Source organism: Cervus canadensis, chromosome 12 (assembly GCF_019320065.1).
Source record: "Cervus canadensis isolate Bull #8, Minnesota chromosome 12, ASM1932006v1, whole genome shotgun sequence".
Taxonomy (NCBI): Eukaryota; Metazoa; Chordata; class Mammalia; order Artiodactyla; family Cervidae; genus Cervus; species Cervus canadensis.
In genome coordinates this window covers 48576673-48589576 of record NC_057397.1, presented here as the reverse complement: position 1 = coordinate 48589576, position 12904 = coordinate 48576673, and the positions used below count along the sequence as shown (strand labels likewise).

Genomic DNA, 12904 nt, shown 5'->3' with positions numbered 1-12904 from the left:
ATTTTTATGTTTTAGATTTACAAAATTACATGTAGATACAGATTCCTTTTTCCTTTTAAGAAGATTTACAAAATAATGGAAATGTCTTCTATTTCAATTACATCAACAGAGAAGTATGGGAAAGGAACAAAATTTTACTCAATAGGTATCACATGCCTATCTTCATGCTAGAAAAATTTAGATATATTTTATTAAGTTTGTAACAATTGTTTAAATTAGGATTTATTATTCATATTTTACACCTGGGTTCTATCCTTGGGTTTAGATATTTTATATTATTTTTGTAGCAATTTTTTAAATTAATATTTATTACTCATACTTTACAACCAGGTTCTAGCCCATAGCAACCCACTCCAATATTCTTGCCTGGGAAATCCCATGGACAGAGGAGCCTGGTGGATTACAGTCCATGGGGTCGCAAAAGGGTCAGGCACAACTGAGCAACTAAACAACAAATAAATCACATTTCACAGACAATTAAAAAAAGCAATATCATTTATGTGGCTTATTCAATGTTACATTCTACTAACATAGTAATATAAAAATCATGTTTCATCAATATGCTCTCCAATACTTTGATGTTTCTACTTAACCTTAAACCATGAACATTCATCTGAAAATATTTATATACATTTTAGGTGGAAACTTTTTTTCACTTAAATAAAAAAATATAAAGCAGTAAAAAATGGACATATTTGTGAAATTCAAGAGACTGGGCTAAAATTTCAGCTCTAATATGTGTTTAACCTTGAGAATATAATGAGAATTATCATAACAAGTGCATACAGTTGTGTTTTAATTAGATCAATATGCAAAATATCAGGAAACTGCCTGATATTCGTCTGTTATTTTGTTATTTTATTAGTTTATGCTTAAAGTATACAAGTATACAAATATAAGAGATTTTTTAAAAATAATATTCATTTCAGAGAAAAATACATTTTCACTTTAAGAGAAAAAACAGAAAAGTTTTATAGAAGTAGAAGTTATAGAATTTAATGAAGTTGGGGGGAACAGTATTTCCTAAATTTTCTACTAGGTTATTTACATTTATACTACAAATCATGATCAACAGAAATACAAGTAGTAAGGAATAAATGGACTAAAAGATATTCCAGTTTGAGTAAAGTTAACTTTGATTTAGTTAATAGTATTATACAAATTGCAATTAACTAGGAAATTAATTAACTAATATTAAGGAAAGCCGGATAAGTGTACATATATGGGACCCCTGTACTATTTTCATAATTTACCTGAAAGTCTAAAATTATTGCAAAATAAAAAGCTAAAACAGACACTGCAATACAAAAATAAAGCATGTTTCCAATTTAACCTGACATTCATCCTATTTGTTCAGTTACTAAAGTCGATGATATCACTTTACATTAAATCAAATAATTATAAACCACTATAATGCTGACAATATCAATAACAATATTAAGTAAAAAAACCAAAGTAAAAAACTTTATAAAATGTAATAGCAACTGTATAAAATCAACAATCATTTATTGATAATTAGTGCAGTAAACAAAGTTGAAATTTTATATTTTTACCCATAATATGCACATGGTACTTCTGAGAGTGTTTCTTAAGTGAAAAAAAAAATTTTTTTTGTTTACTTTTTCAATGGTACTGAAAAGAAAAAATCAGTGATGAATTTCAAATGAGGTCAATCAACAAAAGAAGTATTGAAGATTCCAGAACATTCCTTACATACATTAGAAATAAAGTATATACTTTCAGTTTAAAGCAATTATTTAAAGTTCTCAAACCTAGAAATGCAAAGAACTTAACTATTATTAATTAAATATCAATGGTTTCTAAAAATAACAGGTAATTCATTAAGCTACCTTAGCCTTTAATTATACATTGTAAACTAATATTTGCAAAATATTTTAAATATCCATAATCATGATTAATGATTTTTAATATTTCACTTTACCATTTAATAAAGGCAAATTCTATAGTTCATTTTTGATAAAATTTAAAACATTTATTTCCTATAAATCTTCAGTCATTTTTTACAAAATATTTTTGAAATGAACAATTTATTTTGGAATAGTTCATTTTTTAGAAAATTTAGCTGATTAACAGATGAGCTGTTTGCTGCAAGAGAGGGGAGGTTAATAAGTTTTGATGAAATGAGTTAAGAATTCAATCCCTTGAATACAGTAAAGAAAAAGGAAATATTTTTAATGAAACTACCACTTGTGTTTTTAGAATCAATCCATTCTTTCCCTCTCACCCCCCAAGAAATAATTGAGGTCAGGACTTCAATTATCATGAACTTCTACATCTAGGGAAAAAGGAGTTTCCAAATTATTTCACAAGAAGCATTAGGTGTAGAAATGAAAGGAAAGAAAGAAAAAGGCTCTAAATAATTGCTATGCTCAAATTTAACTTTTATTTACATGAACAAATAAACATTACACGGAAAAAAGTACTAAAGCAAAAAGAAAACATATGAAGTGAATTAGTGAATGAATAATAACAATGATCCGAGTTTCTGATTCATATCAATGTATGACAAAACCCACTGAAATGTTGTGAAGTAATTAGCCTCCAACTAATAAAAAATAAATAAAAAAAAAATAAAAAGATTACCTAATCTTATCTCTTGCCTTGTGGCTGAATTATATCTAAAACAAAAGACAGATACTAATTTAGGCTGTTTCAAAATTAAACTAAAAAAAAAAATAATAATTCCAAAATATATCTGGTTCTCCTCTTCAGGAAACTGCTGCTATTGTTTGCCCTTGTTCTTTGACCTTCAATAAAAAATAACCTACCCATCATCCTCTGTACATTGAGGAATTCATGAACATATTATTAAAAACTTTCACATTCAGGTTTAGTAGATCCCAATTGTATAGCCATTGCTCACGGTTTCTATTTTTTGTCCCCTCCCAACCCTTTAATCTGGGACTTCTCTCTCTATGCTGTTTACGTCCATTTTAAAACGCAGAGCCAAGAAATATATGTTACTAGCTGGAAGAATTATATGCTTCCCGGGTAGTGATAGTGGTAAAGAATCTATCTGTCAATGCAGAAGATGTAGTGAGACAGATGCGGTTTGATCCCTGAATCTGAAAGATTCCCAGGAGTAGGAAATGGCAACCCACTCTAGTATTCTTGCCTGGAAAATCCCATGGACAGAGGCGCCTGATGGGCTACATACCATTGGGTCGCACAGAGTTGGAGAGTAGCCCACCATTAAAAAAAAAAAAATGCTATATTCTGATTAAACGTTCATGTTTTGTTCTTGATTTTTCTAAATAGTGTTGCAATATGAACTTTTAAATAAAATTATCTTTTTGTCGTTAACTATAAGAGTTGTAAAACTAGCTAAGATAAACTAATTTTTAAACACTGCTTCTACCAGCAATCAAGAGTGTGAATTTCAAGAGAAAACAAACGTATACACGGTAAGTCAGGCTCAGTGATACATGTTGCAAAGTAATCATTATTACACACGGTATTTACAATAAGTAATGATTTTGTTTATTATAAAAATATCCTTAAGAAAAATAGAGATCTAAGCATAAAACAAAGAATTTTCATGTAATTCATTAAATGTACCTGCCAGCTAACAACACTGTGCTTGTCACTTCAATGTGTTTCTGAAGCAGATGATTATACCTAAGCAGAATTGCCAAAGAGACTATAGCTATCTTTCTTCACCAACATATGACACTAATATATTAATCAAAAGGCTTAGGCGATTAAAACAAAGCTATAGAGCCTGATAAATCCCACTTAATATTCAGTAATGCAAAGATTAAAATGGGACTGCAGTGTGTTGGGAGGAAGTACTATAAAGTTATTTTCACCAGACTGTTGGTTGAGCATTGATCAAATTTGTTAATACAAAGATTACTAAATAAAAGAAACTCCCTATGTACTGAAGCTTCATTTGAATTTAGTCTTGGAATTATGCCACAAGATCATGTTTATAAGACAAAACTGAAATACTTAGAGTGGGCAGTTTAGTGAATTGAGATGATCAATGGAAAACATGTCTAAAGACTTTATACTCAAATATGTCTCTAAGAAAGTCAGACTTTCATGTAATTTTACTGCTCAATCCACAACAAATGATTGTGAATTTGTTTAAAAGCTATGTTTTTTATCTTCTCTTCTCACAGATATTGAAATTATCAGCAAATAATTTGAAGGAATTTGGTAACATAAATATTCTAAAGTGTAAAGGATTGTTGATACAGCAAAAACTACTTGGGAGAGATCCAAGATAAACAAAAATCCAATTGTAATATAGAGGTTATAGTGTAGTGACATTCATCTATATTAATTAAAAAGGAAACAAAAATAAATTACTTGGTAAGTGACAATTTATTCATCAGAAGCTCTTAAGGTTTACAATTAACAATGCTCTATGATATGTACCAATGTAAAAAACACCACCTTCCTTGTTTTCTAAAAATGAATAGCTTGAGGACTCTAATATCCTCAGTCATTGAAACCAACTCTGAACCATATTCTGCTTTAAGCATTCATTTTCACACCTTCAGTTCAGTTCAGTCGCTCAGTCATGTCCAACTCTTTGCGACCCCAATAACCGCAGCACACCAGGCCTCCCTATCCATCACCAACTGCCAGAGTCTACCCAAACCCATGTCCACTGAGTTGGTGATGCCATCTAACCATCTCATCCTCTGTTGGTCCCCTCCGCCTCCTGCCCTCAATCTTTCCCAGCATCAGGGTCTTTTCCAATGAGTCAGCTCTTTGTGTCAGGTGGCCAAAGTATTGGAGTTTCAGCTTCAACATCAGTCCAAAGAACAATGGGTGTTCCAGTGAACACCCAGGACTGATTTCCTTTTAGGATGGACTGGTTGGATCTCCTTGCAGTCCAAGGGACTCTCAAGAGTCTTCTCCAACACCACAGTTCAAAAGCATCAATTCTTCGGTGCTCAGCTTTCTTTACAGTCCAACTCTCACAGCCATACATGACTACTGAAAAAACCATAGCTTTGACTAGACAGACCTTTGTTGGTAAAGTAATGTCTCTGCTTCTTAATATGCTCTCTAGGTTGGTCATAACTTCCTCACAAAATACCCAGCATCATATATGATTTCCCCCATTGTACAGAAAGGGAAATTGGGAATCAAGTAACTTTCCCAAGGCCACCCAACTAGTAAGTTGTACACTTGGATATGTCTCTAACTTAAAAGTTTTAGATCATTGCACAAGCACTGCTGTTACCCAATGAAAAGTGATGTTCGTTCCACAATGTTTGGGGGACTGTTGTTCAGTCGCTCATCGTGTCCAGCTCTTTGTAACCCCATGGACTATAGCACACCAGGCTCCTATGTCCTTCACTATCTCCTGGAGTTTACTCAAATTCATGTCTATTAAGTCGGTGATGCTATTTAACTGTCTCATACTCTATCGCCCCCTTCTCTTAGTTTTGCAAATGACAGACATGGCCCTTCATTCACAGAGCTAATAAATGATGCTAACCAATGAAATAAATGACAGAGAATATTAATTATAATGTAGTATTTGGGATAACAGAGACCCCATTTCGATTCCTGGGTCGGAAAGATCCCCTGGAGAAGGGTTAGGCTACCGACTCTAGTATTTCTGGGCTTCCCTGGTGGCTCAGACAACAAAGAATCCACCTGCAGTGCAGGAGATCTGGGTGAGATTCTTGGGTTGGGAAGATCCCCTGGAATAGGGGAAGGCAATCCACTCCAGTATTCTTGCCTGAAGAATCCCCATGGACAGAGAACCCTGGCGGGCTGCAGTTCATGGGGTCACAAACAGTCAGATTGAGTGACTTAGCATGTATGCAGTTGGGATAAAAGAAATATATAGGCTGAAATAAAAGTATATAATTGAGAATGTATAATTAGTCTAGATTATGACATAAGTTTTAAAAACAGGATAAAGACTTAGAGCAGGGATCCCCAACTCCTGGGTTTCAGTCTGATACCAGTCTGTTAGGAACTAGGTGTGTTCACCTCCTGAACACAGCAGGAGGTGAGTGGAGGGCTACTGAGCAAAGCTTCATCCACCACTCCCCACGCTCGCATTACTCCCTGAACCACCCCCTCCTCCACCCCAGTCCATGGAAAATTTGTCTTTCACGAAACCAGTCCCTGATGCCAAAATCTTTAGGGACTGCTGAGCTAGAGGGGAAAAAATATGAGAATTATCAAGCATATTCAAAACTTTAAAATATAAGAATCAAAGAACTCTAATAGTTATTAGAATTGAAAATACAGTGAAGATAGTTCTATGGCTGTGGTAAGGTTGAAGCTAAGTTTGTATAAAAGTATTCCAAAACGGTTGGCCAAAAACAGGTTTATGTAGTGAATATACTGGAGAAGGAAATGGCAATCAACTCCATATTCTTGTCTGGGAAATCCTGTGAACACAGCCTGGTGGGCCCCAGTCATGGGGTCACAAGGAGTCAGGCGTGGCAGTGACCAAGCAGCAGCAGCAGTGAATCTATAAAACATGCTTATGTCATGAAGAGAAAAGAGAACTTCTCCATCATTAAATGTTACTGTGAGAGAGAGATTATGAGCACTTCCAAAGAGAAAAACTGGGAGTAAATAACTGGAATCCCTAAATGTATATATGAGCAGAGATTGTCATAGTATGTATGATATGTACAGTGTGAGTTTACTAATATATACTAATTCAATTTAATATTAAAAACTGCATTAAATAGGATCACCAAAATTAATTTTTTAAAAAAGAATAACAGCCAAAATAATGTATGTATACTATTTGGATTGGGGAGTATCAACTTCAAAGGGCTGTTGACAAGATTACATAAAACTATATATATATATATAGGTCATCTATACGCTGAGCAAGCACTCACTACATGGCAGACATTATTATTAGCTCAACAAACTACAATTTTACTATTACAATCAATTTTGCATTTGAGACATCTTAATTAGGTGTGATTAAGTTATGATCTACTAAAGGTAGGGTCATGACTTCACTGTGGACAAAAATGTCCCTTGCCATATCAGTAAACAAAGGATGTTGTAGCCATCAAGCCACGAGCCACTGCATCCAGACCCCGCTGTGCACCTTTAGACAACTGAGGACGGAGAAATAAAGGAGGTTGATCCTTCGCACCTGTTATGATTAAGGTAAGGTTCGGGTTAAGACCCTTTGTACCTGTTAAGGTACAAATTAAAGGAATGATTTCAATGGGTCTATATCTTTGCATTTTTCCACACATAGAAAAGTGCTAAATTCATTAACCTGAGATGTCTAGTTTTTCTATAATAACATTAATATTTTTGTGTTCCAACTACCCATTGTTATAGGATTTTGGTTTTCTATTTCTGAGGGTTTTTTTTGTGGTTTTTTTTTTTTTTTTTTGCAAAAACTTCTATGTATAGTGGCTCTTCCCTTACCTCATCAGAATAGTCCCTCAGAGCTATCTGAGAGATTCTCTGTCTGGCTTAAGTCCTCAGTATGTATGGCAAATAAAACATAATTCTCAACTTTTTAGGTTATGCATTGTTTTCAGTCAACATCATTAAATGCTAATTATTCCAGGTATAATCTCAACTCCTGGCTTCCCCATGGCACAGCAGCAAAGGCAACTCAGGAGACACAGGTTTGATCCCTGGGTCAGGAAGATCCCTGGAGGAGGAAATAGCAACCCACTCTAGTATTCTTGCCTAAAATGTCCCATAGACAGAGGAACCTGGCAGGTTGCAGTCCATGGGGGTCACAAAGAGTTGGCCACAACTGAGCACACAATCAAGAATCTCAACTTTCAGTAGAAGATTTGTATAGCACTATTTACAAAATGTCACTGATTCATTCATTCTTTCATCTCTTGGATGGTATCATATCAAGCCCCATACAAGGTATAGTGCTTATAGAAAGATCTTCCATGTATTGCGCCTAACATGATCCCAATAAGTTAAAGAATAAAAAGTTAAAAAGACAATTTAAATCCTGAGAGTATATATAAAGAACTATAAAAGAACAGAATCATATTTTTCTTGGAGAAATTCAGTAAAACTCTGCCAAGTAATTTAGAAAAAGATGAGTGATTTATACTAACAAACACATTAAAACAAACTTGGTTCTAAAAAAAAACTCCCCATTTGTTAGGAACACATGGATACTTGTGAAAGGCAAGATACTTAGCAAAAAATCAAGAAGAAAACCTGACCTTGAAAACTGGAGTGAAAATCAAATGAAAAAAATAATGGATACCATGACTACACAATTGCATAGTTATTCAGTCAAATAGATGAAGCATGATCCTGCTGAGATCAATTAACAATGCTTTAAAACATTGTGAAATTATATCTACTAAGGGAAGTAAAATCATGTTGTTTATACTTCTTACAGAAAATTAATCTTAGGGTTTTATTTCCCAGGTGATTAAAAATAACTTAGAAGAGTGTAACATCAAGTTTACAAGTCTCTCATTCTGAGACTACCAAGCACTTAACTAATACATTTCCCAACTTTTTTTTTTTGTGGTACAAGATGTTCTTTTATCACAGATACTGAACCATTTCACTCACATAGGACATAAATGGTCTTTGAGAATTCATTGGAGTCTTTGGTTTGACTAAACATTTAGTGAATATTTTGAATCAGTCATTCTATTTATCATGTGTCCATGGACTTTTATTTCAGTATATATAATCAAACAGAATTTACTTCTTTACACATTTGCCTATTAACATCTTGAAACAGGGGCTCTAATTCATCTTTGTGTATTAAGAACTTGGTACACTGTGTGATAATTTGGCAAGCAAACAAAGAATTGCTCAATCAATTGAGTTATCTCCTTTGATAGAAAAATATAAAAGATGATCATCACAGAGTTTATAGGAGTAATGTTTAGACACAAAACAGTAGAGAGCAACAGGTGCAATAGAAAAGAAAAGAAGGCATATCATGAACTAAACATGTATCATAATAAGCAAAGAAACACATTGGCAACATCTTGTATGGGTAAAATTACATAGTTGTGTCATTCAAAACTGTTTTCTTATGCAAACATATTAACTGAAAAAAGCTAGTTTCTAATCATGAGAATAAATCGTAAGCTGCTAGTTATACCACAGTTCTCAATGGGATGTTGGAGATGGAGCAAACGTTAGGCCACATTTCTCATTTTAGAAGTCATCCTGAAGCTTCAAAAAGTCTCAGATTTAGCAATCAAAAGGATAAATTCCCATTTTTAAAAATTATTTTAACTTAATGAAAAGGAAATCAAACTAGTGACTCAGAAAAATAAGAAATAAGAGCAGAGCAGAGGCTAACAGAGTTTTGCCAAGAGAATGCACTGGTCATAGCAAATACTCTCCTCCAAAAACACGAGAGATAACTCTACACATGGACATGACCAGATGGTTAATACAGAAATCAGATTGATTATATTTTTTGCAGCCAAAGATGGAGAACCTTTACAGAGTCAGCAAAAACAAGACCAGGAGCAGACTGTGGCTCAGATCATGAATTCCTTACTGCAAAATTCAGATTTAGATTGAAGAAAGTAAGGAAAGCCACTAGACCATTCAAGTATGACCTAAATCAAATTCCTTATGACTATACAGTGGAAGGGACAAATAGAATCAAGGGAATAGATGTGATAGAACGAGTGCCTGAAAAACTATAAAACAGGTTCATAACATTGTACAGGAGGCAGTGATCAAAACCATCCCCAAGAAAAAGAAACACAAAAGAGGCAAAATGGTAGTTTGAGGAGGCCTTACGAGTAGTTGAAAAAAGAAGAGAAGTGAAAGGCAAAGGGAAAAGGAAAGCTATACCCATCTGAATGCAGAGTGCCAAAGAATAGCAAGGAGAGATAAAAAAGGCTTCCTAAGTGAGCAAAGCAAAGAAATAGAAGAAAACAATAGAATGGGAAAGACTAAAGATCTCTTAAAGAAAATTAGAGATACCAAGGGAACATTTCATGCAAACATGAGCACAATAAAGGACATAAACAGTATGGATCTAACAGGAGCAGAAGACATTAAGAGATTGCAAGAATACACAGAAAAACTATACAAAAAAGATCTTCACAACCCAGATAACCCTGATGGTATGACCAATCACCTAGAGCCAGACATCTTGGAGTGCAAAGCCAAGTGGGCCTTAGAAAGCATCACTATGAACAAAGCTAATGGAGATGATAGAATTCTAGTTGAGCTATTTCAAATCCTCTAAGATGACACTGCATAAGCGCTGCACTCAATATACCAGCAAATTTGGAAAACTCAGCAGTGGCCACAGGACTGGAAAAGGTCAGTTTTCATTCCAGCCCTAAAGAAGGGCAATGCCAAAGAATGCTCAACTACCACACAGTTGCACTCCTTTCACATGCCAGCAAGGTCATGCTCAAAATCCTCCAAGCTAGGTTTCAACAGTATGTGAACCAAGAACTTCCAGATGTACAAGCTGGATTTATAAAATGGCAAAGGAATCAGAATCAAACTACCAACATCCTTTGGATCATAGAAAAAGCAAAGGAATTCCAGAAAAACATCTACCTCTGTTTCATTGACTGTGCAAAAGCCTTGACTGTGTGGATCAGAACAAACTGGGAAATTCTTAAAGAGATGGGAGTGACAGACAACCATACCTGCCTCTTGAGAAATCTGTATGCAGGTCAAAAAGCAACAGTCAGAACCAGACATGAAACAACAGACTGATTGCAAATTGGGAAAGGAGTATATCAAGGCTGTATATTGTCATCTTGCTTATTTACTTATATGTAGAGTACATCATGTGAAATGCTGGACTGGATGAAGTACAAGCAGGAATCAAGATTGCTGGGAGAAATATCAATAACTTCAGATATGCAGATTACACCACCCTTATGGCAGAAAGCAAAAAGGAACTAAAGAGCCTCTTGACAAAGGTGAAAGAGTAGAGTGAAAAAACTGGATTAAAGCTTTCATTCAAAAGCTTTTTGAATATTCAGAAAACGAACATCATGGCATCCTTCCCATCACTTCATGGCAAATAGATGGGGAAATGATAGAAGCAGTGACAGACTTTATTTTCTTTGACTCCAAAATCACTGTGGATGGTGACTGTAGCCATGAATTTAAGATGCTTGCTCCTTGGAAGAAAGCTATGAAAAATGTAGACAGTATATTAAAAAGCAGAGACATTACTTTGCTGACAAAGATCCATACAGTCAAAACTATGTTTTTTATCAGTAGTCTTGTATGGATGTGAGAGTTGGACCATAAAGAGTGCTAAGCACCGAAGAATTGATGCTTTTGAATTGTGGCATTGGAAAAGACTCTTGAGAGTCCCTTGTACTGCAACAATATCAAACCAGTCAACCCTAAATGAAATCAACTCTGAATATTGCTGGAAAAACTGATGCTGAAGCTGAAGCTCCAACACTCTGGCCACCTGATGGAAAGAGCTGACTCATTGGAAAAGACTGTGATGCTCGGAAACATAGAAGGCAGGAGGAGAAAGGGACATCAGAGGATGAGATAGTTGGATGGCATCACTGACTCAATGGATATGAGTTTGAGCAAGCTCCAGTAGATGGTGATGGACAGGGAAGCCCTGCGTGCCACAGTCCATGGGGCTGCAAAGAGTCGGACATGACTGAGTGATTGAACAACAAGAACAAATCTGCCTAAATGGAAAATAGATTATTAGACTGATTTTAGGGGAGGGGAGGAGTATGCGTATAAATAGAATGTACTGGGCTGGGCAAAAAGTTCATTCGGGTTTTTCATCTCACTGCATGGAAAAACCCAAATGAACTTTTTGGCCATCTCAATATTTCAAGCAAGAGAAGGACAAAAGTTTATTGCCACTTTTTTTCTTTAATCAAGATAAGTTTTTGGCTGGGCTGATATTTCCAAAGGAAGTTAGTGTGAAATAGTGGAAATTTTAGTGTAAATCAAACATATAAAAGTGTATGCTACCTAGGTAACATCATTCTATTTTGATACTGAGGTAGGGCCCATAGGCAATAGAGATAAGTTTTGCGAGTCAGATCAAGACTAATAGCTAAATAGAAAAATCCACTGCACAATATCAACAGACAGTAATTTACTGGATATGTACTTTTTGTTCTGTGATTAAGAGGCAATTAATGTTCTTTCAATTTCAAATATCAGTGCCCTTTTGGCAAAATAATTTTACCACCTAAAATGAACTTATGAAGAACAGTATTTTTGTTTTGTAAACTATCATAGTTGGAATGATAGGGTGGAAAGGTCATGTAAAATGAAAAATGTTATGATTATTTAAACCTAACTACATCCTGTATTGCTACCAGAATCTTAACAAAGCCAAAGAAAATTAGAGAATGAAAATATATTAACAGTCATCCTCACTTTAATGTTTGTAGAAATGGAATAATGCTACATCTGGCAGCGGTAGCATTTGACAGCTTGCTTCAGAATAACAGGAAAACATGAATAGACTTTCCTCTTTATACGACAGAATTGGGACAAGTATCATTATTAAGACTTTTTGGATAAAAGTAACTTAATTCTTTAAAATGATGTGTCATACTGAATACAGATAACTTACTAGATTTCTCCAATAGGAGTGAGAGATGCCATTATATTTCAGCAATTAATCAATTATCAAGCAATTATTGAATCCCAAGGTATAACTATCAAAGGGCTATAAAAAACAGGTCACCATTACTATTGTTTAGACCTTATAACTCAATTGGAAACATAAAACATGCATGATACAATCTTCTGTCAATTAAGCAATAAAACTGATTCCATAAGCTGAAAATTTTTTAAATATATATTTATACAAAAGGAAGGATATTGTATGAAATGAAATGAGTAGGATTTTAGTTGGGGAGGACTCAAAAGAAATCAAATAAATCACATTAATAGAGATCCAGAGACAGAAATGTACAAGATGTGATCAGTGCAATATACA

General features: G+C 34.5%; 1 protein-coding gene across 1 annotated transcript in view; it reads right to left on the bottom strand.

The window, feature by feature from the left end:
• Nucleotides 1-12904, bottom strand: part of CSMD3 (CUB and Sushi multiple domains 3) — a 1309925-nt gene that overhangs the window by 1007623 nt on the left and 289398 nt on the right. The window lies entirely within an intron of this gene.